The 26,850-nt window shown below is 43.5% G+C and overlaps 1 protein-coding gene across 2 annotated transcripts in view; it reads right to left on the bottom strand.

The window, feature by feature from the left end:
- The window catches only part of NFATC3 (nuclear factor of activated T cells 3), a 1,100,962-nt gene that overhangs the window by 690,137 nt on the left and 383,975 nt on the right, over positions 1 to 26,850 (bottom strand). The window lies entirely within an intron of this gene.

Raw genomic sequence — 26,850 nt, 5'->3', positions numbered from 1 at the left:
AATTATCTAGATATACATTTGCGGGCAAGTACCATGAGTAACGTTAATTCGAACTTTCAATAGTACAGTATTCAATTCAATTCAAAGATTCTTTATTTCGGCATTGATGCCATAAAAGAAACAATTCATATACATACAATAAAATCAGAATAAAACTGTACAGCGTGGAACATAAAAACCATTAGTTAAAAAACAAATCATTAATGTTAGAGACAATTATGGACAACAACATTAGAGTTCTGCAATGGATCCCCCATTAATTACTTAAAAAATTTTTGGGACAATTCTGTCTCTGGAGTTAAACCCATTTACAATTGATATCCCCGTTTTTTCCTTTGGAAAAAAATACAATGCAAAAATCTACTAACACTAAATATTATAGGTTGAGTTGTGTTAGTGGAGAAAATTCTCAGAGCCTGTGAACATGATCTCACGTCTAGCGCTAGGCATATTGGTTTGATCCATCTTTTCCTGGCCTGTGCATATAATGGGCAGAAAAAGAGGATGTGTTGCTCATTTTCTTTTTGATGGCTTCCACACATAGGGCAAAGTTCGTCTGTCACTAGGTTTGAAATATTTGGACCGCTGGTCCAGCGAGCCAAAGTTGAGCTTATTTGGAGGTTGCCATATCTAAATTTTAAAAATAGAGTTGTTGCAAGTGGCGGTTCTATTTCATCCAAAAAGCTCTCAAAGATTGGTTCGTCTTTAAAGGTGAGGAACTTTGTTACTAATGTCCCACCAGTTGAGGCACTTGTGATCAGGTTTGTGATGTAGGTCCAAAAGGCCCTTTTTAATATTTGTTTCGAGTTAGATGGTAATAAGTCTGGGTTTTCCCAAAAATGTTTCAGGCCTAAGTTGTTAAGCCAAGTTATGACATGGTTGAACCACGATATAACTTTGAAGTTGTCAAGCTCCATGATTTCTTTTAGCCCATCCCTGTAATCTTGTAGTTCTGGTACCCGCCATAGCCTAACCCATAGCAGCAGTGGGCGTATTATAATGTGGTGGTCCGTTCTTCGAAAGTTTAGGTCCAGTTGGAGGGGCACCAGGGGAGTACTTCTAGGGACCCTTACCAAACTTCTCATGAAATTATTGTCCAGGACACTGAAAGTGCCCTTGGACCCAGGGCCCCAAATTTCTGAGCCATAAAGCACTGCTGGCTGTACTTTAAATTTAAAAAGTTCAACCGCAGGAGACACGGCTTTGCTAGTGCTCAGACTTTGTTCCCTGAGAATAGGTTTTGCATTCTGGGAAAATGTCATCTTACAATAGTACAGTAATGAATAATACATCAGAACTTAATATCAATAGGGATGTCCAAATGTTCAATCAGTACCCGTCCCCGCCCGCCATGTGCTCCAAAACTGCATACATATCTCGCGATATCAAGGCTGAGCAACCAGTACACATCAAGGAGTTGCGAGTCTCATTTATACCGACGCCATTTTGGGCGAGGCCGGGCAGGTCAAGAATATAGTCAAAATGTCTCCACCAACCAGCGGTCGGAACAGAACCCCTTTCAGCAGTCCAAAAAGTTCCGTTAACAGAAGGGACAGGCAACAAGAACCATCAGTCAAAGAGGGGAGGGCAAGTTCTTCTCTACCGGGTCACGTTGGGGCTCCACCGGAACTGATCGAATTGGTAGTCTACAGTGTTTCTGGATGTTTCAGACTGAAGCTGGCGTCAGCATGAGAGCATTCCGTGGCTACGTCGTGGCCATTCCGCGAGCAATCATGGCAGTCGCTCCCCACCGGAAGTCTGCGGGAGTCGGGACCCCGGTGACTCTTGTAGAATCTTCAAGGCTGAGGGGACGCTTTTGGGAATGGGGCCCATGCCCTAGCAGTCAAGCGTCCGAGTTCCAGGGTTGCCCAGAGCCATCCTTGCAGGCCAGGCCCAAGTCTGTGGAGCCGACCGCCATTTCCTGAGCTCCGTGGCAGCCGCCTGTCGCTGTACCGCAAGAGTGGGTGCAATTCAGCCGGATGGCGGGTGAGACGCTGTAATAGCAAGAGCAGGCGCAATTCAGCTGGCCGAGCGAGGCTCTGTGCCGCAGGAGTGGGTGCAACTCAGGTGGCCGAGTGAAGCGTTGGGTTGTAGCTGAGATACCTCCACCTTGGGAGGTGGGGGAGGCTCGTTCGCGCCGCCTCTCCCTTCCAGTGCACCCCACGCCGTCTCCTGGCGCAGGTATATGTGATGGTTGGACCAGGGCGCCGCAGGACGTGTCATCAGGTCAAACGGATTGACAAAGACTAAACAGAGTATTGCGACTCTCTGCTTGTTTGTAAATAGAGAATGAACCAAAGAGAACCAATTCCAAAACAGTAAATGCTTGGATAACAATCAATCAAATGGAGAGGGAAGCAGGCACGAAGGATTACAACGGGGGCAAAGGCCTGCGTTACCTACCCTTCAATATCTGCAAAGAGAGAATACTCCTAAAAGAAAAGAGGGGGGGGGCAGCGTTCAAAGCACATCAGCGTGCATAGACACGAAAATGTTTTTACCTACCACGTACTTCACATTTTACAGCTTTTGATATTTGCTATTAAAAAAGCATTCAAATTCACTGAAAAAACCATAGGTTATAGACCATATATAGTTAGGAATTAGCATTTACAAAACCTTGAAAATTCACTGAAAAAACCATGGGTTATAGACCATATATAGTTAGGAATTAGCATTTACAAAACCTTATTTTACTCACACAAAACCATTGAAATTCCATATATAGTTACTTGCACTAACTATATATCGCGCACCCGCAATCCACTGCTGATGATGTCACAGATTACATCATTCATGACATGGTCAGTGACATCACTGATGACACACACATATACAAGTATAAATTTCAAATAATATGCATATTTAAAAGCAAAATTTTAGAAGTACCATAGAACAGCATTGGCCCATAGAAAGCATTGAGGGAGAGCTCACTTTAGTAACATATCCATGTCATTATAATGGTCCACATTCCAGCCAATCAGGCTGTAGCACCCTCTAGAACATGGGTACTCACAAACTTTCTCTCGGGGGCCAAATTTACACTGTGGTTTGTGTCCGAGGGCCGCACCAGTGGGGGCGGGGTCAGTGGGGGAGGGGCGGGGCTAGAGCAATAAAAAAAAACTGACCATGAGGTTGATCACTGATCTCTGCAGCGGACACCTTCGTCCACTGAGCCACCAGACCTGGCATACATATATCTCTCCTGCTCTATTTCTCTCTCTGTCCCCCTCCCTCTGTCTCCCTTTCCCCCTCTCACTCCCTCACTCACTCTGTCACTCCCTTTCCCTCCCTCACTTTCCCTCTCTCACTCCCTCACTCTGTCACTCTGTCACTCCCTTTCCCTCCCTTCCTTTCCCTCCCTCACTCACTCCCTCACTCTGTTACTCCCTTTCCCTCCATCCCTTACCCTCCCTCCCTTTCCCTGTATCCATTTCCCTCTCTCACTCCCTCACACTGTCTCCCTTTCCCTCCCTCGCTTTATCTCCCTTTCCCTCCCTTACTCCCTCACTCTGTCACTTCCTTTCCCTCCCTCACTCTGTCTCCCTTTCCCTCCTTCACTCCCTCCCTCTGTCTCCCTTTCCCTCCCTCACTCCCTCCCTCTGTCTCTCTTTCCCTCCCCCACTGTCACTCCCTTTCCCTCCCTTCCCCTCCCTTTCCCTTCCTCCCTCCCTTTTCCTCCTACCCTTTCCCTCTCTCACTCCCTCACCTGGTCTCCCTTTCCCTCCCTGAAGGTTCATTACGCCACTGGATTTAACAGATATGTATTTTCTCAAAAAGCGCTCCTGCCACATTGATGAAATCGCTTTTGACTTAAACATCATGCTAATAAAGTGGAAATATTTTAATAGAGCAGGTGGACCACAGGTAGAAGTGGGGTCATTGCAGCTCTAAAAAAAAAAATCTGTCTGTCTGCTGTCTACCTAGCTAGATATCTAGTGGGCGCAGGGTTCAAACCTTGCAGTTGGCCAACCCCCTTCTGCGCACGGCCACAGGTTGCACACAGTGGGGTTGGGTATAGGGCCTGGGCTGCAACCAGCCCTGCACCTAACCTCATCAACAGCCAAACTGCTGCCAGCAGCCTTGTGTTTTCCACCCACCTATGCCTTGGGGTCATAAACTCATGAATGTGTCTCCCTTTGTCTGTGGATTTATTTTCACCACACAAAACTTGTGAATCACAATTGATTTGTGAATCATTTATAAAAAGGTGCTTGAATCTGGCATCCAAAATGGCAACTTGCAGGTTAAATGATTTGCGAATTGCGTGCAGGCTTTTACACTGTTTAATTGTGGGTGACTCACGATTTGCATACCTTTGGCTTGCCGTCACCACTTCCCTCAAGTCACAGACTTCTGGGGGTAGCCACCCAAGGCTGTGAATGTTTTTTAAAGAGCATATAAATTGCAAATAATATTCGATTCACAATTTTGACGATGCTGCTATAAAATTCAGATCCCTTTCTCTCCCTTTCCCTCCCTCACCATCCTTTTCCCTTCCTCCCTCCCTCCCGTTCCCTCCTTCCCTCTCTTACTCCCTCTCCCGATCTCCCTTTCCCTTCCCTTTCCTTTGTCTCCCTTTCTTTCCCTCTACCTCCCTCTGCCATCTTACCCTGCCTCTGTGTCAGCCCGGGCTGATACAGCTTCGGAGAACACACATAGCCGCACAAGCGCATTAACAGGTCTTTAAAAGACCATTAGCATGTTAATGAGGCGGTGTTGTTCACCTCTTAGCGCCCCTGCAGCTCCACTCTAACTATGGCAGGAATCGCCCGGCGGCCCCCACAGAGCAGCAGAGTCTCCGAGTCGCACTGCTGTAACTTAGTTTGCAGACACTCTTTTAAAAAATAAAATAAAAGAAAACACTTGTAATGATGTGTGCAAGGTCCGCAGGCCGCCAGGAAAGGCTTGCCGGGCCGCCACCGGCCCGCGGGCCGTATTATGAGTAACCCTGCTCTAGAACCTTCTCCTCAGAAGCTCAAGCCCTCAGATTTTCGTAGCACAAGAAAGAACAAAGAGTGCATAAGGAGAAGAGAGCCTCTGAGGGGAGGAAGGGTGGGTCGCATGTGAATCTATGAAAGACACCAATACTGGAGAACCACAGTTTACAGGTAAGTAACTTTTGTTCTTCTCCAGTATTAGGGGTGTCTTTCATAGATTCATATAAATACATATTGGTAACATTGCATTACTTGCACAAGAAAACCTTTTATGACAGGAGGCCGGAAGCAACAGAGGCTCACCTTTATTTGAAGAGATTTCGTAGCACCGCTTGACCCACAGCAGTGTACGCAGCGTTAGCGGACTGCAGACAGTAGTGCCTCGTGAACGTGTGCCTGCTGGACCACGTTGCCACCCTGCAAAACTGATGTAGAGGCACTCCAGCAAACAGGGCAGTAGAGGATGCTACTGCTCTCGTCGAGTGTGCTTGCTCCAGAGCAGAAAGAGGCTTGCCAGCCCGTTGATGGCAGAAGGAAATGGCAGAAGAGATCCAGCGAGTGATGGTCTGTTTGGTGACCGGATGTCATTTGCGCGTCCGACCATAGGCCACAAAAAGTTGGTCTGACTTTTGAAATACAGCAGTGCGCTGGATATAGAACTTAAGGCATCGCTTCAGGTCTAGCGAATGAAGAGTGCGCTCAGCGGGAGACTGAGGGTTAGGAAAGAAAGTCTTGAGTATTGCAGGTTTATTAAGGTGGAAGTCTGACGGAACCTTTGGTATAAACGTAGGGTTTGTACGTAGTACGACAGCGTCCTATGAAAACAGTAGAAAAGGTGGCTGAATTTTAAAAGCTTGTATGTCACTCACTCGCCGGGAGGACGTAAGTGCAAGTAGGAGGGAAACCTAACACGTAAGGAATGAGTGGATTGGTTCAAATGGAGGCTTGAGAAGCTGAGCCAAGACGAGATTCAGGCGCCATGAAGGTGGAGGACGCCAGATAGGTGGAAACATCAGAAACCCACTTTAGATCCCCTTATCCACGCCAACTATAGACCAATCTCCCTCCTCCCTTCTCTAGCAAAGGTGATTGAGAAGTATGTGCATCTCTCCATTTCCAGCTTTATCGAGAGCAATAACATCTTGCATGACTCTCAATCGGGTTTCGGTGCTAATTTTAGCACGGAGACAGCTCTTCTTGAGATCACTGATGCCATAAGAGAGACTCTTGACTCAGGGGGTAAGGCCATCTTGGTTATGTTGGATCTGTCTGCGGCTTTCGGCACCGTTCCCCATGACGGTCTCCTTTTAAGACTCTGGGAGATCGGCTTTCGTGGGACGGTGTGGAACTGGTTTAAGTCATTTCTGACCGGCCGCCAACAAGTGGTCTGGGCACCTTTGTTTTCCGCTGAAATGCCGCCACTGGAGGTGGGGGTTCCTCAGGGGTCTATCCTGAGCCTCACCCTTTTTAACATCTATATGGCCCCTCTGGAGGCAGTGGTGGAATCTTTTGGTGCCCGGATCATATCCTATGCTGATGACACCCAGCTCCTTTTTACGTGCAACAAGGGTGAGGCCTTCAACGGCAGTCGGATCAAAGAATGCCTGGGCACTGTTTTTGACTGGTTTCAGCGGTACAGTCTGAAATGCAACTCCGATAAATCGGAGTTGCTTTTTTTCGGATGTCCGCCTGATCCCAGTTGGAAGACATGGTGGCCTTAGGATATGTTTCTGCCTCTTCAAAAGCCAAAAATGTTGGTGTTCTGTGCGATGACTATCTTTCTTTCAGACCCCAGATTATTGGGCTGACAGGGAAATGCTTCGGCATCTTGAAAATGTTGCGGAAGTTTCTTCCATTGTTGTCTCTGCAACATAAAAAAATCATTGTTCAGGCTTTGATAGGCTCGCGTCTGGACTACGCGAATGCCCTTTACCTCGGCCTTCCCAAATATCTTCTGGCACGTCTGCAGATCAAGCAGAATTCTACTGCCAGAGCCATTTTTGGCCTTCAGCGTAGGGCAAAAGCCTTGGAGTTGCTCAAGAGACTGCATTGGCTTCCTGTCTCTAAGAGAATTACTTTCAAGGTTCTGACCCTTGCCTTTAAGGCCCTTCACTCGATTGGCCCAAAATATATTGGGAAGCGTATGGCTTTTTACGCTCCCAGGAGGACTCTAAGGTCGGCCTTGCTGGCCAAAGCCGTCGTTCCCGCCATCAGACGTGCTCGCATTGGAGGTCGCTCCTTTCGACACTTGGCACCTCGTTGCTGGAATGAGCTTCCCGTTTCCCTAAGGAAAGCTAACAGTTTTTTCTCTTTCAGAAAGGAATTGAAGACCTGGCTCTTCTCCCAGTAATATTTTTTCGGCCCTCAGTGGGTTGCTGTGTTGTGTACTTTTCTTCAGTTCTCTTTGCCAAAGCGCCGGGACACTCCTTGGAGTAGCCGTGCGCTATTAAAGAGACCCCTATAACATAACATAACATAACATCCGGAACAGACCTTTAAAGAAATGTCAAATGATCCGAGAGGTGTATAGAGATGTGGAACAATCATGTCGAAAACAGGAAAGCGCAGCCAAGAAGACCTTCAGAGTGGAATGAGAAAGGCCCGACTTAGCCAAAAGGAGGAAGAAAAGTAAGATTTGTTCAGGGGTTGCGAGCATACGGTCAATGTTTTATGAGTGGCACCAAATACAAAAGCGTTTCCATTTTAATTTATACGGTTTGATGGTAGAAAGAGCCCGTGCATGAGTGAGGACCTCCCTACAGTCAGGTGCAATAGTTAGATGGGCAAACTCAAGGTGCTCAGGTTCCAAGCGGTAAGCTGGAGAGATGCAGAGTCTGGATGGCAGATCTGTCCGTGGTGAGGCAGGGGGCAAAGAGGGATCGGTTCGCATCGAGAGCGAAGAAGGAGGTCGGTGAACCATGGTCGGCGTGGCCACCCAGGCGAAATTATCTGGATCTGACATGGTTGTGCTCTCATCTTGTGCAGGAGGCGAGGCAGAAGAGGGATCGGTGGAAAAGCGGATGCAAATTTTCTAAACCAGTTGATCGAAAATGCATTCCCGCTTGATCCTTTGTGGGGATGCCAACTGGCGTAGTGTAGGCATTTGCGATTGAGTGGAGTCGCAAATAGATCCAGCTCTGGCTGGCCCCACAGGCGAAAAACATACTCCAGAGTTGGTTGGTGAAGTTCCCACTTGTGGTTGCCTGTGGCAGATCTGCTGAGAGAGTCCGCAAGGGCGTTGGAGATGCCCGGTACGTAAACTGCAGTCAATTGGACTCGATGTTTTATTGCTCATTCCCAGATCTGTTGTGCCTGTTTGGAGAGCAGTAGTGATTTCGTACCTCCCTGTTTGTTGAGGTAGTGCATACTGGTGGTGTTGTCTGTACGCACTAACAGTGACTCTCCTTCCACGAGTAGACAGAAGGACTTTAGAGCGAGAAAAATGGCCAAGAGCTCTAGGCGATTGATGTGCCACCTGCGTTGGATCGCAGCCCATTTGCCATTGATAGACAGTCCTTGGAGGTGTGCACCCCAACCTTCTAAGGAAGCGTCTGTAGTAAGGGTAAGTGTGGGGGCTGTCTCTTGAAACTAGCGCCCTGTTGCGACGTTGGGAGGGGGAGCCCACCCATCCAATGCTCCTTGCATGTGAAGCGTCAGTGAGACCTTGTCGTTGAACGTCCCTTATACTTGTCGCCATTGCTTGTCCAATTCTTCCTGGATTACTCTCATGTGTAACCTGCAGTTGGGGAACAACGGAATGCAGGATGAGGTCATGCCCAGAAAGGATTTCAATGTTCGGACTAAAACAGACCTTATTGTGCGTCACCATGTTGGAGATGCGTGCTTGGCGTTCTGTTGAAACAAACACCTTTGCTAGGTTTGTGTCTATTAATGCTCCCAGAAAGACTCTTTTGTGCTGGAAGTATTTGCGATTTTTCATGGTTAATTGAAAGACCCAAGTTTTTGAAGACTGACAGGCAAATCGGAGTGTGTTGCTTAGCTGCGAGAAAGGTTGGGGCCTTTATCAGGCAATTGTCTAAAGAGGGGTATATTTGTATGCCTTGCAGGCGTAGATAAGCCGCTACCGGAGCCATGATCTTCGTGAAGACCCTTTGAGCGGAACGAAGGACAAAAGGTAAAACCTTGAATTGAAAATGCTTTGTTCCTTCTTTGAAGCGGAGGTACCTTCTGTGTCTCTAATGGATTGGCACATGAAAATAGGCATCTTGGTGATTGATTGTGGAGAGGAACTCGTTGGTGTTTAGGAACTGTAAGATTTCTGTCAAGGTCAGCATTCGAAAAGTCTGAGACTTGATGTACTCGTTGAGGGCCCTGAGGTCTAATATTGGGCGCAACTCTCCTGATTTCTTTCTGATAAGAAAAAAATCGGGAATAAAAACCTGTCCCCTGTTGTAATCGAGGAACCACTTTGACTGCCCCTTTTTGAATCATGATGCAACTTGCACAAACAGTTCCTTCAAGAGTGCAGGAGGGGGACCTGTTGGAGGGCGGGTGGGAACAAACTTGAAAAATTCTAGAGCGTGGCCTCTTGAAATTACATCCAAGACCCAACGATCCGATGTTATTTTTTACCAATTGTAAGAGTATTGGGAGATCCGACCTCCAATCTTCGGAGTAGTACGTGACTTGGTTTTGAAAAAGTCATTGCTTTTTAGAGGAACTTTAACCCCTGTAGGTGGATTTTCTCCTATACTGTTTTGAATCAGTTTGTTTTGCTTGATTCTGGTTGGAATAATGCGGTCTGTTGTCACCATAGGAGCGATATTGAGTGGAATAGCCATGAAAAGTGGATGATGCGCCCCCGCCATGTGCTCCATGAAAGGGCCGCTTCCGATATTGGAGAGATCCTAAGGCACAAGCAGTGTCCGTGTCCTTTTTCATGGACTCCAAGGTATCGTCCACATGCTTGCCGAAAAGGCATTCCCCATCGAAGGGCATGTCAAGTATCTTTGCTTGCACCTCAGGTCGAAAGGACGTGGCTTTAAGCCAGCCCTGCCTTCTCAAGACTGCGGCGACAGCCAGTTGTCTAAACCTTGTACAGAAAATATCAATTGCGCAATCGATAATTTCTGCCAACATTTTTTCACCCTCTTGTAGGATTTTTAGCGCTTCCGCCCTGGAGGATTCCGGAATTAGGTCAATGAAGGCTGAGATATCCGACCACATTTGTCGGTCGTATCGCCCGAGGATGGCTAGTGAATTTGCCGCCCTTACTGAAGTTGCAGCCATGGTGGAGAACTTCTTGCCGATGGTATCTAGGCGTCGACCTTCCTGGTCAGGCGGGATGTTAAAGGAGAAGTCGGATTAAGCGATCTCTTTTGGGCAGCCTGTGTAATCAGAGTCTGGCTTTGGCTGGGAAACCAGGCAGGCAGGTGAATTTTCAGGCGCTTTGTACTTTTTGTCTATTCGTGGGAGTACGGCCGGAACTGAATTAGGCCGCTGCATGAGTTTGCGTCCTTCCTGCCACATGAAATCTATAATAGGAATGGCATGTACTTGTTTTAGAGGTTGGTCTTTAAAATCAGAGGAAACAATCCTCTTGTCTGGTGATCAAAGGCAAGTGAACGTGCTTCGCCGCCCGTACCATTAAAAGGTGAAACCTCCTATATCCACTGGAAGAGATGCCAGAGGGTAATCGGGAGGAGGGGACGGAGTCTGAGCTTGTTATTGTCCCAATCTGTTAGAAGAGTGTCAACATCCTGGTCCATATTATTATCATCAACATCGGCGTCTTAAGGAACTGGGGACTGGGCAGGTGGAACCGGAACGGACGCCGGTATTGGAGGTGGCAGTGGAGAGGCCTGCGAAGAGGGTGGAAAATGACGATTATAGTCTTCCTGCATATGTTGAAATTTTGTAACCAACGACATTGGTAAGTGAGCCAGAGGAACCCCTTGATCATCATCATCATTATTGTCATCTGCAATGGAGATAGGAGACTCCCGATCGTCATCATAGTCTTGGCATTTTATATGCAACTCTGACGGGCTACTTGTAGCACGAAAGTTGTCATCTGCATATGAATCATCAGAGGAATCCTCGCCTGCAGATGCAAATAGTTGAGCAGGTGGGCCTGTGGGATGTTGTAAAGGGCTCAAAACCAGTGGTGATGGACGTTTTTTTCTTGTGTCACCAGTCGTAGCTGTTGCCACTGTGAAGGTGGTTGCAGTCACCAAAGAAAATTGCGCCGTCGACGAGCTAGTCGTCGAAGTCGCCACCGAGGCCATCATAGACGACGAAACTGGCGTCGACGAAGAGGTTGCTGGCGTCGACGAGGCCTTCGGCGTCTATGGAGCCAACGTCGACGGCAAGACTACAATCGACAAGGTACTCGCTGACGACGAGACCAACGTCGACGAAGAAGTTAGCGTCGACGACACTGGACACGTCGACAAAGCCTTCGTCAACGAGGGATATCTTGGGGGAGCCGTCGACTAACCGGATTTCGTGGCCATCAACGAGATTTTTAATCGTCGACGAGATAGGCCAGACTTCCAGGACCATCGTCAACGAGGTAGATGATGTCATCGTCGGCAGAGTGCTGGTCGTCGTCGATGTAGGGATGACGTCAACGGATCTCGTCGTAGTCGACGGACGCGTCGAAGGGCTGGCACCTGTTTTAAAGGGCGGGGGTCTGCGATGCCAGAGAACTAGGTCCCGCAGGCGTAGAGGCTGGCAGACCCTGTGGGCAGACTGGATTCTGAGTGACCACAAGCTTCTTCTTTTTAGGAAAAGGAGAAGGAATCTCAGTCTCAGACCCACGTTTCAGAGAAGTCTTAGAATGGTGGGAAGACACACTCTCTATGTCAGACACTGGGTTGTCTGAGGGCTCCAACTTCTGAAGCCACAGAAGGAGACGGGCCTCTCTATCTTTTAAAGTCTTAGAAGAAAACATTCTGTAAATCTTGCAACTCCTCACCTCATGGTCCGGATAGAAGCAATAAATGCTTTTTTATGAGGGTCCTCAGAGAAAACGCAAAGTTTTCCACAGGCAGAACACGGTCTGAACAAAGACTTTTTTGAAGAAGACATTCTTGAAGTACTGTAGGTTTGAAGAAGAAGAAGCTGAGCGGAGCTCAGGGAGACTCCCTTCACACGACGTGTGGTAGAAAATCTGAGGGCTTGGACTTCTGAGGAGAAGGTTCTAGAGGGTGCTACAGCCTGATTGGCTGGAATGTGGACCATTATAATGACATGGATATGTTACTAAAGTGAGCTCTCCCTCAATGCTTTCTATGGGCCAATGCTGTTCTATGGTACTTCGAAAAGTTTGCTTTTAAATATGCATATTATTTGATATTTATACTTGTATATTTATTTATATATATATATATATATATATATATATATTTTTTTTTTTAATGTATATATGTTTCTTACTACTATTTTATGTACCGTAAGACTCCCACTTCGACGACAGGTAATTATTCAAGCATGTGAATCTATGAAAGACACCCCTAATACTGGAGAATCGTGGGGCTCATTTAAATGCTTGGAAGAGGAGCTTCATTGGATCTGTGGTGCAGACACAAAAAGAGGACCAGGACAGTACCACAAGTAAGTACTCTCCTCAATTTGTTCATCTCCAGGGCTCCTTCCATTAAGCCATATGCGCAGATCCTGCCAAGGATACAAAACAGTTCAGATTTGAGAGCATAATGCAGTGACTAGCTCGTGCACACAATGATGCCCTGGCTCCATCAACCATTGTACTGTCAGTTCCTTTCACCTGCAGGGTTTGTGGCGGCTTTCCTTCACTGTGGACCGGCTCATTCAGGAGTGAATCTGCTGCTCTCTCGCTCATTGCCACAAACAATCATGGGGAGGGGGCCGAGTTGTGCACTTCATGCACCAATACCACATCATGCCAGCCAAGCGTGGTGCTGTCAGATGGAGAGGCGTGGAGATATATATATATATATATATATATATATATTCACTGAAAAAACCATAGGTTTGACACCAGTTATAGTTAGCTGGAAATTTTACTGACATAAAACCAATGAAATTCCACGTTATAGTTAGTTGGACTCACTATAACTTGCGCGTGTAATGCACTGCTGATGACATTACATATTACATCACTCATGACATGGTCAGTGACATCACTCATGACATCACTGATGACAGACCTCCTTTAAGTGTAATGTAACCCTTAAAACACATTGGAAAATAGAAATTAACATTTTCAAAAAAATGGATACCCATACCAGTTACAACAACCAATTCAGTAATTCCACCATCTATATACACATTCTCTCATTCACCAACAGTTCTATATAGTCACTCATACATATACTCACTCATCATATGTAGTGATACACCTATACATCCTGTTACACACCGACAATCATCCAAAAGTTACTCACACACATACTCACACATGCAAATAAACTATTGAACATCCATTTATTTGTATATAAAACTATACACACACTACCACGTTACTTCTAAAGAAACTTATACATACTTACTCTCTTAAACAATCACTTATAGAAACACATACTTATTTAAACAGGAACTCTTTCTATCTCTTAGTCTCACATATACTGACTTATATAAATCAATACTCACATATACTAAATTAAAACATATCTCGTTACTGATAAAGACACTAGTGAGGCAGGCATTCACTCACTAACACACACATATACACACTCATCCACCCATACAGTCCTGCACATATGCTGTCTTCAAAAACATAGAAACAGTGAGTCAGTCATTGATGGATCTATATGATAAGTAACACCCCCACCAAACCATAGAGACACTCATACTGATACTAAAAAAACATCTAATAACCCATATACACACACATGTAGGTACTCATCAACCCATGCAGCCACTTATTCACAAAGTGAAACACTGATACATATATTTAAATATTTAAACATTACTCGCTAATATATGTATTCACTAAGATACACTTAATAAGCCAGTTATCCAATCATTTCTTTTTGAAAAAAACATTCATTAAGACAATAATTTAAACATTTATTCTTCCCTCGACCTTTACATATACATATATAAAACATATTTATTTTTTAGAAAGACACACATTCACTGGATGATGTCATAAGTGATGTCACTGACCATGTCATGAGTGATGTAATATGTAATGTCATCAGCAGTGCATTACACGCGCAAGTTATAGTGAGTCCAACTAACTATAACATGGAATTTCATTGGTTTTATGTCAGTAAAATTTCCAGCTAACTATAACTGGTGTCAAACCTATGGTTTTTTCAGTGAATTTCATAGGTTTTTTGAATGCTAGTTCCTAAGTATGAAATCACGTTCGTAACTACATAGTGTCACCGCCTACACGTCCTAAGAAGCGCATGTAAAGTCATGTGACTTGAAAACACTTGCAATTGGTTCTTAGTAGTTTCTGTTCTGGAATTTACACGAAGCACTCCACCCACTTTCCTCACAATCTTTTCTACTCTCAAGAGACAACAACGTCGAGCATCTTCCAGAAAACTTTGCTGAAATGGCTGCCCTTTCGAATTCATCTTCCGAATCTGAAGGAAATGAGCGACCACCGTTAAGAAGAAAAAAGGAATCTTTCATTTGGCAATTTTTTACTTATCCTGAAGACCAAAAGAAAGTGAATGCGCCAAAAGTAACCTGCACGATATGCAATTCGGAGCTCTCAAGGGGAAATCCAAATAGAAAATATTCCTTTTCTATACACACCATGCTGCGGCATGTTAAACAAAGGCACCCTGAGCATTATGCAAAAGCATCGACAAGAGCCCTGGCCACGCTATTACCATCAGAGGTGGCCAGCACATCTTCTGGTGGACGACCTGTATCTCCATCGAGTGCTGAGATGGACTTGAGACCATATCTTGCGAAGGTGCACATGAAATGCAACGAGTGTGGAGAAATTCTTTTGTATGGAGAGCAGAGCCTCGTTCTTATTAAACTCAAAATTGAAAGTCATAAATGCCCCAAGAAAAGATACATTTCTTCACTTCATTTTCATAGTATTACATACTGAAAAATGTAGTAGCAACTTTAAGAAATCAAAAGCATCATAACACTTGTTTCCAAAAAAAAAAAAGTTCTTTTCAGAACTAACTCTTTCCACCAAAACCTGCTCCAAGAGCATATTATGAAATGTGTTTTCGCCGCTTTATTTTAGTGCGAGACCGGGTGCGCGCACCCTCCTATCGCGTACAGGACCTGACACTTGCATGTGAAGTCATGTGACTTCAAAACAACACTTCTAATTGGTTCTTGGTAGTTTCTATTCTGGAATTTACATGCAGCACTCCACCCACTTCCATCACTTTCTTTTCTACTCTCAAGAGAACAACGTCGAACATCTTCCCGAAGAATTCGCTACAATGGCTACCGTTCCGCATTCATCTTCCGAATCTGAAGGAAATGAGCGACCACCTTTGACAAGAAAAACGGAGGCCACGCTATTACCATCAGAAGTAATCAGCGCATCTTCCGGTGGACGACCTGTAACTCCATCGAGTGCTGAAATGGACTTGAAACCATATCTGGCGAACGTACACATGAAATGAAAGAACTGTGGAAAACTTCTTGTATACGGAGAGCAAAGCTTTATTCTAATTAAACACAAAATTGAAAGTCATAAATGCTCCAAGAAAAGTTAAATTTCTTCACTTTATTTGGATAGTATGACATACTGAAAAATGTCGTAGCAACTTTAAGAAATCAAAAGCATCATAACACTTGTTTCCAAAAAAAAAAAAAAAAAAAAAAAAAAGTTCTTTTCAGAACTAACTCTTTGTACCAAAACAAGCTTCAAGAGCATATTACCTGATATTTTCTCGCCGCTTTCTTTCAGTGCGCGACCGGGTGCGCGCACCCACCTATCGCGTACAGGCGTCGAGACACGCATGTGCAGTCATGTGACTTTAAAACAACACTTCCAATTGGTTCTTACTAGTTTCTATTCTGCAATTTACACGGAACACTCCACCCACTTCCCTGGAAAACCAGTTTATCGAAAAACTTTTAAAGCCTCCCCTTATGAAACATTCGACATCGTTCACATAGCAGTGTAGTAAATAGCACTAGATTATAAGAGACTTATTGCTATGTGAGAACAACTTTTGTTTTCACGTGATAATGTGAAATGCTGAGCCTGTTACAGAATTTTCTTTCACATATATGTTACTATTCTCCTTCGAGCATTAACACCGTAGAAAATACCACCAATAGCGGTGATATTTTTTACACCGAGAACGGGATATTTGTATCGCTTAGAGCCCTTACAATTATAAAGTTTTATTTCCTAAGTCCCTGATCTCCAACTGTGCAACGTGGCTCCCCTGTGTGTCGTAATAAGGTCCATAAACAAAAACTACAGGGCCAGCATTATAAACATGCACAGAACCACAAAACGACAAGAGCCACCATGTTGATATATATCCTTAATATAATAAACCTCTGAGAATAAATACATATTTCCGTGGCACCCCATAACAGAAATGTGGCGTCCTCTGACTCTGCTCCATTACCAAACACCCTAACCCCCCGCCCCCCTCACTCTTCACTAAACTCCGCACTCCACCCCACCCGGACCCCCTATTACAAACCCCCAACCTACCCTCCCTGCCCAAACCCACCATGAACCTCAAATCGCCCCTGGAAAACTTATAAGACACAGGATTACTAAAACTCAAAGAATAGGCAACAGGCAGATAATGTAAATAGTACATAAAGGCACATATTTTTTCCATAATACTATTGAAAAACATGTTCTATTTTTTATAAATCTATCATGCATCTGACCCTCTAGAACTGCTTTCAAAACGTGAACTATAAACCTCTACTTTTCATTTTCAAACCATACACTTTCAATTACATTATTTTTTTTTCACAATTCATGTAATGTTACACACCTTTTCTAAAATACACCAGTCCCTGTTATTTATAAGGATTTATTTTCAGTCTTCATCAGTGACACTTTCTTAACATATAATGGAAATCACTAACTTTTTAAACGACAATGCTAACGCGGTAAAAATAACCCTTCATTTGCTTTCCTTTAAGAATGCAGACTATCTACCCCACGCATGCGTTTCTTGATCTTTGTATTTGGCAGCGAATACCGACCTTGAATCGGAAGACATGAACAAGAGCGCCATTGTCACATTTAAAACTGAACGTTGCATCTGCTCACACACATATCTTTCACTTAGCTAACATTCACAGACAACAGCATTGATGTAAAAAAAAAATTGACCTTGCTTTACAACTTCCTCAAATCACTCCCTTATTTTTTAACGCATCCTCCAGTTCAAGAAAAGCTACTTTTTTGATAACTACTAAGCAATATATAAGTGACTAGACTCCTAGAAAATGTATCAAGTCATTCTGCTCCTCTCCACTGCATAGCCGGCGACCTAATTCTGTGGAGTTGCTATACAACCGGCAGTGCTGCGCCGTTTCCTTTACCATCTTGGGAAATTCAAAATGGATGTCCATCCTGCCTTCGCAAACGAGCCGGACCACTTAGAACTATTTCGACAGAGAATGCTTCTGTACTACGGCACCTTACCACTCTCAACTTTGAATACTTCATATCGATTATCATTTCGATATTCGTATTTCACCTGTGTGCAGCCTGTATTTCATTGCCTGAGCTCTGATTTCACGTGGGCCCTGGATTTATGTCTCTGCAATTTGGTACCTCCTGAACCGAATTACAATCACCTCATGAATCCGTTACTTGATCATGAACAGCTTTGTTACAACGGAGGGTTTATGGCCTTTGCAGCGATACAAGGAGTTCTGGGTCATTGGAATATATTCGCAGCGGCGCAAGATTTCTTAACAGAGAGCTACATCGAAAACCCACGAGCTGCCCTATGATGGTAAAAGACGCTCCAATAATGACAGATCATGAATGCTGCTTTCCTCTTCTCAATTGGATGGCTGACATGTTTTCAGATGATAAGTGATTTCCTGTTAGAAGCACTTGCTGCATAGTTTGCCTACACAATGGACGGTTAACTCTTTCCTAACAGAGAACTACATCGAAAACCCACCGACCTGCCCTCTGATAATAAAAGAGGCTCCGATTTTAACAGATCATGAGTACTGCTTTACTCTTTTCCATTGGATGGCTGACATACTTTCAAATGATAAAAGTGATTTCCTGTTACAAGCAGAAGCTACCTATTTTGCCTAAACAATGCTTAAATAACTCTTATACAAACCATTGACGTCCGCATTTCCTTTTGCTTCCCTATATTCTTCACGTTCTTTTCCATAATTTCTTTTGAAGAACAGACCTATTGGCTTTACTAACAGTGGACATTATGATTTCGTGTTGTTTAAATTTTGATCTTTTATGTGGACTACATTTGTTTCTTCAGCTACTCGATTTTCAACTTTATTTTTTTACAGTCTAATCTCAACAATTCTATTGCATATCTTATGTAAGGTTATTTCAAACATACTCGATGCAAAACTCGCTAATATATGCTACATGTACCCTAATTAATGTGTAAATTTTAAACGAGTTTTTTATAACTGTAAACGCCATTTCGCATCTCAACTGCTTATTTCCGCCTCACACGCCTCTGCTCCTTTAATTTTCTATAAAATTATTAATTTAAAATACTTTACAGAAAAATATGTTCTTTCAACAATATTTCCATTGTTACTTGTGCTGTATTTCAAATGCAATACTGCAACCTTCAAAAGATATGTCAATACAGTAGTTCTCCTCAATACTGATTTGCGCACCATCCAACAGATTACATACATGCACCTCTCGCCCTTTTGGCGCCTTTTTTTCCCCGTAAACAGTAACATAACACAAACTTGATAGTGCTTCGCATGTAGACAGCTGATTGATAAAGTAATGATGTATAACCACTTGCATTTTCATATATCGTTCCCCAACTGAAAGGCCAGAGACCTTCTTCCATTTATTAAAATATGATATACTTCCTTATAAGAGTGTACAATGTTTTTTTCCAACTATATTCATTTTTCTTCAACTATAGCGTTTGTATTCCATGTACTACTGACAATACCAATTACTGTGTTTTTTGCAATTTCTGTACTCATATTACATAATGATTTGCCTTTAAAACAGTACATTTCTAAATAAACATTTCAAATATTCACGGTTTCTCTTTTAATCCATAATCTCAACTGAAATGATTTCATATTGAAAAACTATTCATGGGTTCCACATAACCTTAACTGTAGACACTGAGGACCTTATTTATGAAGACCTTCCGCCGCCGGTGCCTCATTTTTTAAAATGAGAAAAAGTGATGCACCGGTGGCGCAAGGCCTTCATAAATAAAGTCCTGAATGTTTTCTTTTCTCGACCTCACTTACTGATACTAGAACCTGCAAGCCAATTACGGCCCGTGAACTCTTTCTTAGTAGGTCGCCCACCGTACAGACAGTTATACCACTGTTAAAAAATTTTTTTTACTGTTACCAAGCACCGCCACAGTTCCGCTTCACTCAGACTTAATCACTGCTCCCACGCTTCTACAGGTCAAACGCTATGTCGTATTTCTCTCCTTATCACACTTTCATCTCCACAATAACAAACAGTTCTCCGCCTGCCACCACAGAACAGAGTGCAGATGCAGAGGCTCCAAAGAGTGAACCCATCACCAACTGCCATCTGTTTCCATGGTTACACCTCATTCTGCACCTTGCTGAAGGCACAGGTCAAAAGTTCATGTCTCAACGTTCTACAACAAACTAAGAAGACTATTTTCCCTCCAGAAACACCTGCCAATCCACAGCTCTGTTACATGTCTTGTTTTTTCACACCCAATAGTACTTTTCGTTTAACAAACATTAACATGCAACGTACTGTTCAATCTCCACTTATTACAATCAACCAATCATTTTTATTTTTTTAACCACACCCAGCCTCTTCCTTTTACTTTATTTAGAATTTCAACTTCTAACTCCCATTCCACTTCCAGAACCGATCGGAGGACGACTACAAATCCCTTGAAAATGAAGGTCTGGCTAATAGGACACAGTTATATTCACTGGAGTGAAAAATATGCAGTAAGCAGACGAATTAGCAACCTCGGCTTACCAAATGTACACATAACATGGATTGGCAAAAGAGGATTGAAATGTCACCAATTGATTCCATTGGTGAAAACTTTTATGCATCTCCCAGAACCAGACCTTATAATTGTGCACTGTTGTTGGAACGATCTAGGCACAATCACTGGGGTAGGTCTGGAAATGCTTCTAAAAGACACCTTTCGACAATTGATGACACTTTTTCCACGATCTGCCTTGGTATATTCCAATATATGCCAAAGACAGAAATGGAATTGGTCCAATCAACATTGTGCACAATTTGAGAAAGCAAGGAGACATGTAAATAAATCTGTTTCTGCGTTCCTCAGATTATAGCATGGGTTCTATTTACCACAACAACTTGCGATACCACATGCAAGACGTCTATAGGAGAGACGGTGTTCATTTCACGAATGAGGGAAACAGAATCTTCCTCTGCAACATCAGGCTCCGCATCGGTACTTCCTTATAAATGCAGAAAACACTCAATTAACACAAGGGCTCTTTTCAGAGTCACCTTATATCTAGCCACTCAAACTTCTGATTTATCTCCATTTTCACACTCTTGTAAATAGGTGTGCGCGACCGGGTGCGCGCACCCCGTATTTATTTTCGGGAAAAAATTATATCTTTTTGCGTTTAACGCCCTTACTGCACACCCCGAGAAAAGCTACGCAGCAAAACAATCTCTACCTTCTCCCCTTTCCATGTTTCAACGCTTTGAAATGAACAATATATTTACTCGCAGTGACAAAATGGCGAACAAAACTTCCTGATTTCCTTCGAATCGAACGTTAACAGACGTCACGCAGCAAAAAAAATTCAGCTCACGCGCATCCGCTTGAGTGCGCGCACGCGTGCGCGCCTATAGATATATAATTGACTTTAACTTTAATTTTCTCAACAACTACTGAACAGATTTACACCATTCCGAAAAAAGCGTAATCTGCGAACCGGACTCTACAGTTTTGCCAAATTTCTTATAAATCCATTCAGCCGTTCGACCTGTAGCCGAGTCTAAAGGTCCTATGGAAAATAACATGTAGAAAACACGTTTTGGGACCCCCCTTATATCTCAGCCCCCACTTGACCAATCCCCCCCAAACTTTCAGGGAAGGAGCGCAGCGGACCGAGCCATCTTCTATGAGAAATTCGCTAAGATTCTTCAACCAGGGCCAAAGTTATTCCAAATAGAATGTTGAGGATTTCCTATGGAAAACAATCCTAACTATAACTACCTACTGGCGACCGCCAGTAGGTAATATATATCAAAACAATTCCCTTGCTGGCATAGAGTGATGCATAATTTATGCAAAAAAGTAGAGAACTCTGGGTAGGTTCCAAGTTTAGGTGGAAGGCAGCTCCTGTATAGAGCACTCTCAACACCAGCGACACTAATAGATAGATATACCTTACTACCCCAAAACCCAGGCCCCCTAAAACCCTAAAATGACCCCATCTTCCCCAGTCCCTAAACCCCTAAAATCCTAAATTTACCCTTACTATTCCAATTCCATTCACCCTAAAATCCTAAAATTACCCTTTCCACCCCAAAACCCATACCCACTCTGAACCCCAAAATTAACCCTTGCACCCAAAAACCCAAACACACCCGGAACGCTAAAATTACCTCCGACACCCCAAACCGCATACCCCCCTGAACCCTAAAATTAACCCTGACACCCAGAAAAACCCTGAATCCTAAAATCACCCCTAGCTCCAAAAAACCCATACTCAGCCTAAACTCCAAAATTAACCCTGGCAAACCAAAAACCAAACATCCTATACCCTAAAAATAACCCTTGCACCCCAGAACGTAAACCCACCCTGAACCCTAAAATTACCCCGGCTCCCCAAACCCATACCCACCCTGAAGCCTAAAATTACTGTTGCTACCCAAAACCAATACCCACCCTAAACTCTATACTTACCTTATAATTACATGTAAAACTGATATGCTTTACCATTTATGCCTTTACAACGAAATTCGCTGTAAAGGCATGCATGGTAAAAGCATATGCATTGTAATACCAAGTTTTATAATGGCATTGCGATGTAATGGTAGCTGCGTTGTTGCAACCGCATCATAGCAAGGCATTGTAAACGATGTTTCCAACTACATGCATTAGACTGGAGAGGAAAAATTACTCAGGCTACACCCTTGTGGGACACTCCACAGCTGAGCACCCTGGGAACTCAGAAAGGCTTTTGTTCCGTATATACTATACTAAAGTAAGGTACAGTGTGCACAGAGTCCAGTGGAACCCCAAAAGTAGGCAGAAGTAAAAGTGAATAATACCTTACTCTCAATTGGTGGTAGTGTGGACAAGTAGTAAGGCTTTATCAGAGAGTATTGTTAAGCATTTGTTCTACATACTCCGGCAAGAAATGATGTCACACACTCAAAGACTGAATTCAGACCAATTTGTTTGTATAAAAATATTATTTTGTTACATTTATTTTCTAAAACCAAGCAAGTCTGGCACAAAAAGGAGTAGGTGGGTTAAACAATACAAGCAAGCTGATAAAAGTGACTTTGTTACAGGTCTGTAAATACTTTGAATAAAATTGAAATTATGGTTAGATAGATCAATTGGAGGCAAGATGGCGACCGCAACTGTCGCGTGAGCTAGCTGCTCCTGCCGGACCTCGCGAACCTCAGCGAACTTCGGCGTCTGACCGCCGAACGGGAGGCTAAAAGCCGATGGAATAGCTAAACTGCTATCGAGTGAAATTAAAGCACTTGAGGATTGCATTGGAAACTGCCTTTGAAAATTAAGTTTTACACGCGGATGTGCTCACCTTCGGGCTTGGGGCCGATTGCAGCTGGAGCAGGGCTGAGGAGACTGCAGCGGCTGCGTTGGATACGGTGGGTGGGTCTAACAGAACGGCACACCTGCAGTAACCGTGGAGCGGGTGCTGGCGTTTCAGAGTGGAATACAAACGCGAACAAAGACACGGCGAGCTCGACAGACCTAGAAAGCAGCCAAGAAATGCCTCCCAAAGGACGAAGGGGCCGGGGGCAGGCAATCCCCGGAGTCGAGATGCAGGGGGAGCGGAATCAGGGAGCGGATAATGTTACACCTACGTGCAACACCGCAAGCAAAGGCACTAATCGAGCAGAGGCATCGGTGAAAGAAGCTGAAAGAGTTGGAAAAGGCACTCCTAGAGTACAAGAGAAGGATAAGGAGACTGCAAAAGTGACTAAAGGTATTCCTGAACTTTTTAACTCTATGAAAAACAAGGAGGTTTCAATAGGAACTAAGCATACTCTGAGTCAAGATTCTGTCAGATCTACTATGCCCTTAGAATCTGTTGATGCTTTGATAGAGCGTGTTGAGACCGGGCAGGGGTCACAAGAAGGGCCTGGCAACTTGGTGTTAAATGATGCACATTTAAATGACGATGATGAGGAGGATGAAGTGCAGCTTGAGGAAAATGTGATAGAGTCAGCAGAGACAGGCTGCGAATGGTAACTCTACTGCTGGTACCCCCCCCGTCAAGTATATTGAAAGTATAGATTCGGCTGATTTTTACTCTTTCAGAGCATTCCATGTCATCCACTGAGGATCTTGCTCAACAGTATGCAACGCAGATGAGTATGGCTGAAGGAAGCCTTAATAGCAGCTATGAGGCTGAAGAGTGTGGACCTGAGCATACAAATGGGTAGACAGTACGCCCATTGCGGCTGACACAGGAAGGAACGTATGATCGCACAGGAGCCGCATCTCTTTCTGGAGAAGAGCCAGATGAAGAGATATCACTTGATCTTATCTACAAGACTATGATGCAGCACAGAGAGGAGCATAGACAGGACAGTTTAAGAGTACAGAACTCATGCAAAAAACTTCAAAATGCAGTCAGGCGTTTAGCTAAATCGCACTTAGAGTTTTTGGGCAGAGTTACCGGGGCTGAGTCGCGCATATCTACATTAGAGGTTGAGGTAACACAACAGAAGAGGATCATAGCAGAACAATTGGCCCATAAAGACGAGATTAACTGGAAGGTTATTGACTTAGAGAATCGCTCTCGGAGAAATAATCTGCGGTTTCTACACATTTCTGAAGGAAAGGAGGGGTCAGACCCACGAGGTTTCATAATTGAGGACCTGAAAAAATCATTTCCAGATTCAACTAGATGAGATTGGGATCGGGAACTGGAAAGAGTGCATCGGTTTCGTTTTAAAATCGGATCAAACTATCCGGAACAGCGTGATCAGAAACCAAGAGCCATATTGGTGGCATTCAATTGCTTTTCAGCTCGAGAGGAAGTATTGAGGAAGGCAAGACCAGACAAGAAAATTAGCGCTCTTGACTGTGATTATTTTGTTCGGCCTGACCTTTGTAAACAAACGGTAGACTTGTGATGGCAAATGCGACAGCTCATACCCGTCTTTCAATCTAAGGGTGCTCAAGTCTACCTCATGTTTCCTGCAAAAATGAAAGTGGTTTATAAAGAACGTACTCATTATTTTATATCATCACTTGCAGCCAAGACTTTTTTGGATTCAATGTGATCTGGCGGGGACATTGTATAAAGTTTATTTAGCGAAATGAGTATATAATGAGCACATCATGACTTTAAGGGATTATCTATGAGACTGGTAATGATGAGTACGACATAGGCCTCTTTTCATGAGGTTGACGCATACGATTTTTTTCTGGGTTTTTTTTTTTCAAATTAGTACTGAGTTCGCGGGCGAAGGCAGGTAGAATGGGGGCAAGCTCGCATCAAGAGGACCATAAGTCCTAAAGCCTCAATAAAGGGTTGGGTAGGGGGGAGGGGGACACTGGGTTGGGGGGGGGGGGTGTATGGGTGGCATAGTGGGGAGGTGTGGGGAGAAAAAATGGGAAAAAATAGTTCTTGGGTACAGTGAACTGCATATTGAGGATACCATTTACGATTTTGTGTTGTTATGGATTACCTTGTCTTTTGTTGTAATTGATTGGTTTGAAATAACTTGGAATTTGAACATAAGAGGAAGAATATGGTCACGGTTACCTTGGCAGATTCATATAAAAGATAATGGCAACTAGGCGATTAAAAATTTGTTCTCTAAATGTATCAGGACTGAATAATGTGATAAAAAGACAGAAAGTAGCTGCTGAATTAAGATACATAACACCACAAATAGTATGCCTACAGGAGACGCATATACCCTGATTTAATAGAGCGGTCTTAAGAGAACTTGGATTTAAACTCGTGATAGCAACAGGCCAAACCAGTTTGATATGGGGGTCGCTATTATGTGTAAGGGTAACAATGTAGCAACAGGTAGAACTTTGGCTGACAAAAAGGGAAGATGGGCAATAGCTGAGCTTATTGTAGAAGGTAAGAAGCTAACACTTTGTAACATCTATGGCTCGAATCTAGACGACTCGGAGGCTCTAGTAGAGATAAATATGGAGTTAACTACTTGGCCCCAACCTATAGTGATTTTTGGGGACATGAGCATCAATTTGACTAATACTGCTATGAAGGAGGGGCTGGCTAAGTATAAGGGCCGTAAACCTAAAGTATACAAGGCTTAGGGCAAGATCATGGGTTGGTGGATGTGTGGGGGCATTTAAGACCACAAGACAGCGGCTATACGTTTTATTCTTACCCTCACAAAAAATTGGTTAGACTTGATTATTTTTTACCCCTGTTTCAATAACTCAAGGTGCAACAATTTCTGTATATCCCAGAATCTCATCAGACCACTCACCATTACTATTAGAAGTAGATATGGCGTTAAATAAACCAGGTCAAAACAGCTTTACATTTGACAGGAAATTAATCTTTAATATGGAGTTCAGAGAACATATAAGGAAGTGGATAAAGTTATACTTCGAAGAGAATAAGGGGTCCAGTACACAGGCAATAATATGGGATACTTTTAAAGCTGTATTTCGGGGAGAATGCATCAGTTTTTCATGTAGGAGTCAAAAAAGCTAGACAAGAGCTAGATAGATTGTATAAGCAATTAACACATTCTGAAACATTGTTAATGAAGGAGATAATTAATAAGGGGGACTGTTTAATCATACTAGAGGATAAGGAAGCCAGGGACAGAGCGAAAATATCAGGTATTTGGGCAGAGGAAAATGCTAGGAAATTTCTTTCTTCCAAGATGGATAAACATGAATATGGAGAGGCAAATGGGAGAAAATTGGCGATTCAGTTACGTATTAAAGAATCGGCAAGAAATATTGATCAAATGATAGATGCTGCAGGGGGGGTACAATCGGAACCACAAGAGATACTTAAGGTTTTCCAACAATTTTATTCTGAGCTATATGAAGGACCATCTGTTTCGGGATCAAATTGGAATACAATACTAGCAGAAGGCTTAAATAGGGTGGACTTAACTGAATCACAGGGGTTAGAGGACATAATTACAGAGGAGGAGCTGGACAGGGCTGTTAAAAGTTTAGCTAAAGGGAAAGCTGCAGGGCCCGATAGATTACCTAGTGAAGTATATGTGCAATTTTATTCTGATATTAAAAATGAACTACTAAAAACAGTGCGAGAAGCCCAGATGGGAAATCCACCAAAAACATGGACAGAAGCTACCATTGCAGTCTTCCGAAAGAAAGGTTAACCACCAGAACGTGTCGGGGCATATCGACCGATTTCGCTGTTAAATGCTGACAACAAAATATATTCCAAAATTTTAGCTAATAGGTTGTCTGATTGCATTACCCCCTTAGTATCACAGTACCAACATGGATTTATCCCCAGAAGGGGGACGGTAGAACACGTCAATAAAGTTATCTCTTTATTTGATATTGCCTCGGTGAACAAAAATGATCTAGCACTGATTCTGTTAGACGCAGAAAAA

This window comes from Lissotriton vulgaris, chromosome 12, assembly GCF_964263255.1.
Source record: "Lissotriton vulgaris chromosome 12, aLisVul1.2, whole genome shotgun sequence".
Taxonomy (NCBI): domain Eukaryota; kingdom Metazoa; phylum Chordata; class Amphibia; order Caudata; family Salamandridae; genus Lissotriton; species Lissotriton vulgaris.
This window is presented reverse-complemented; position numbering and strand designations above follow the sequence as displayed.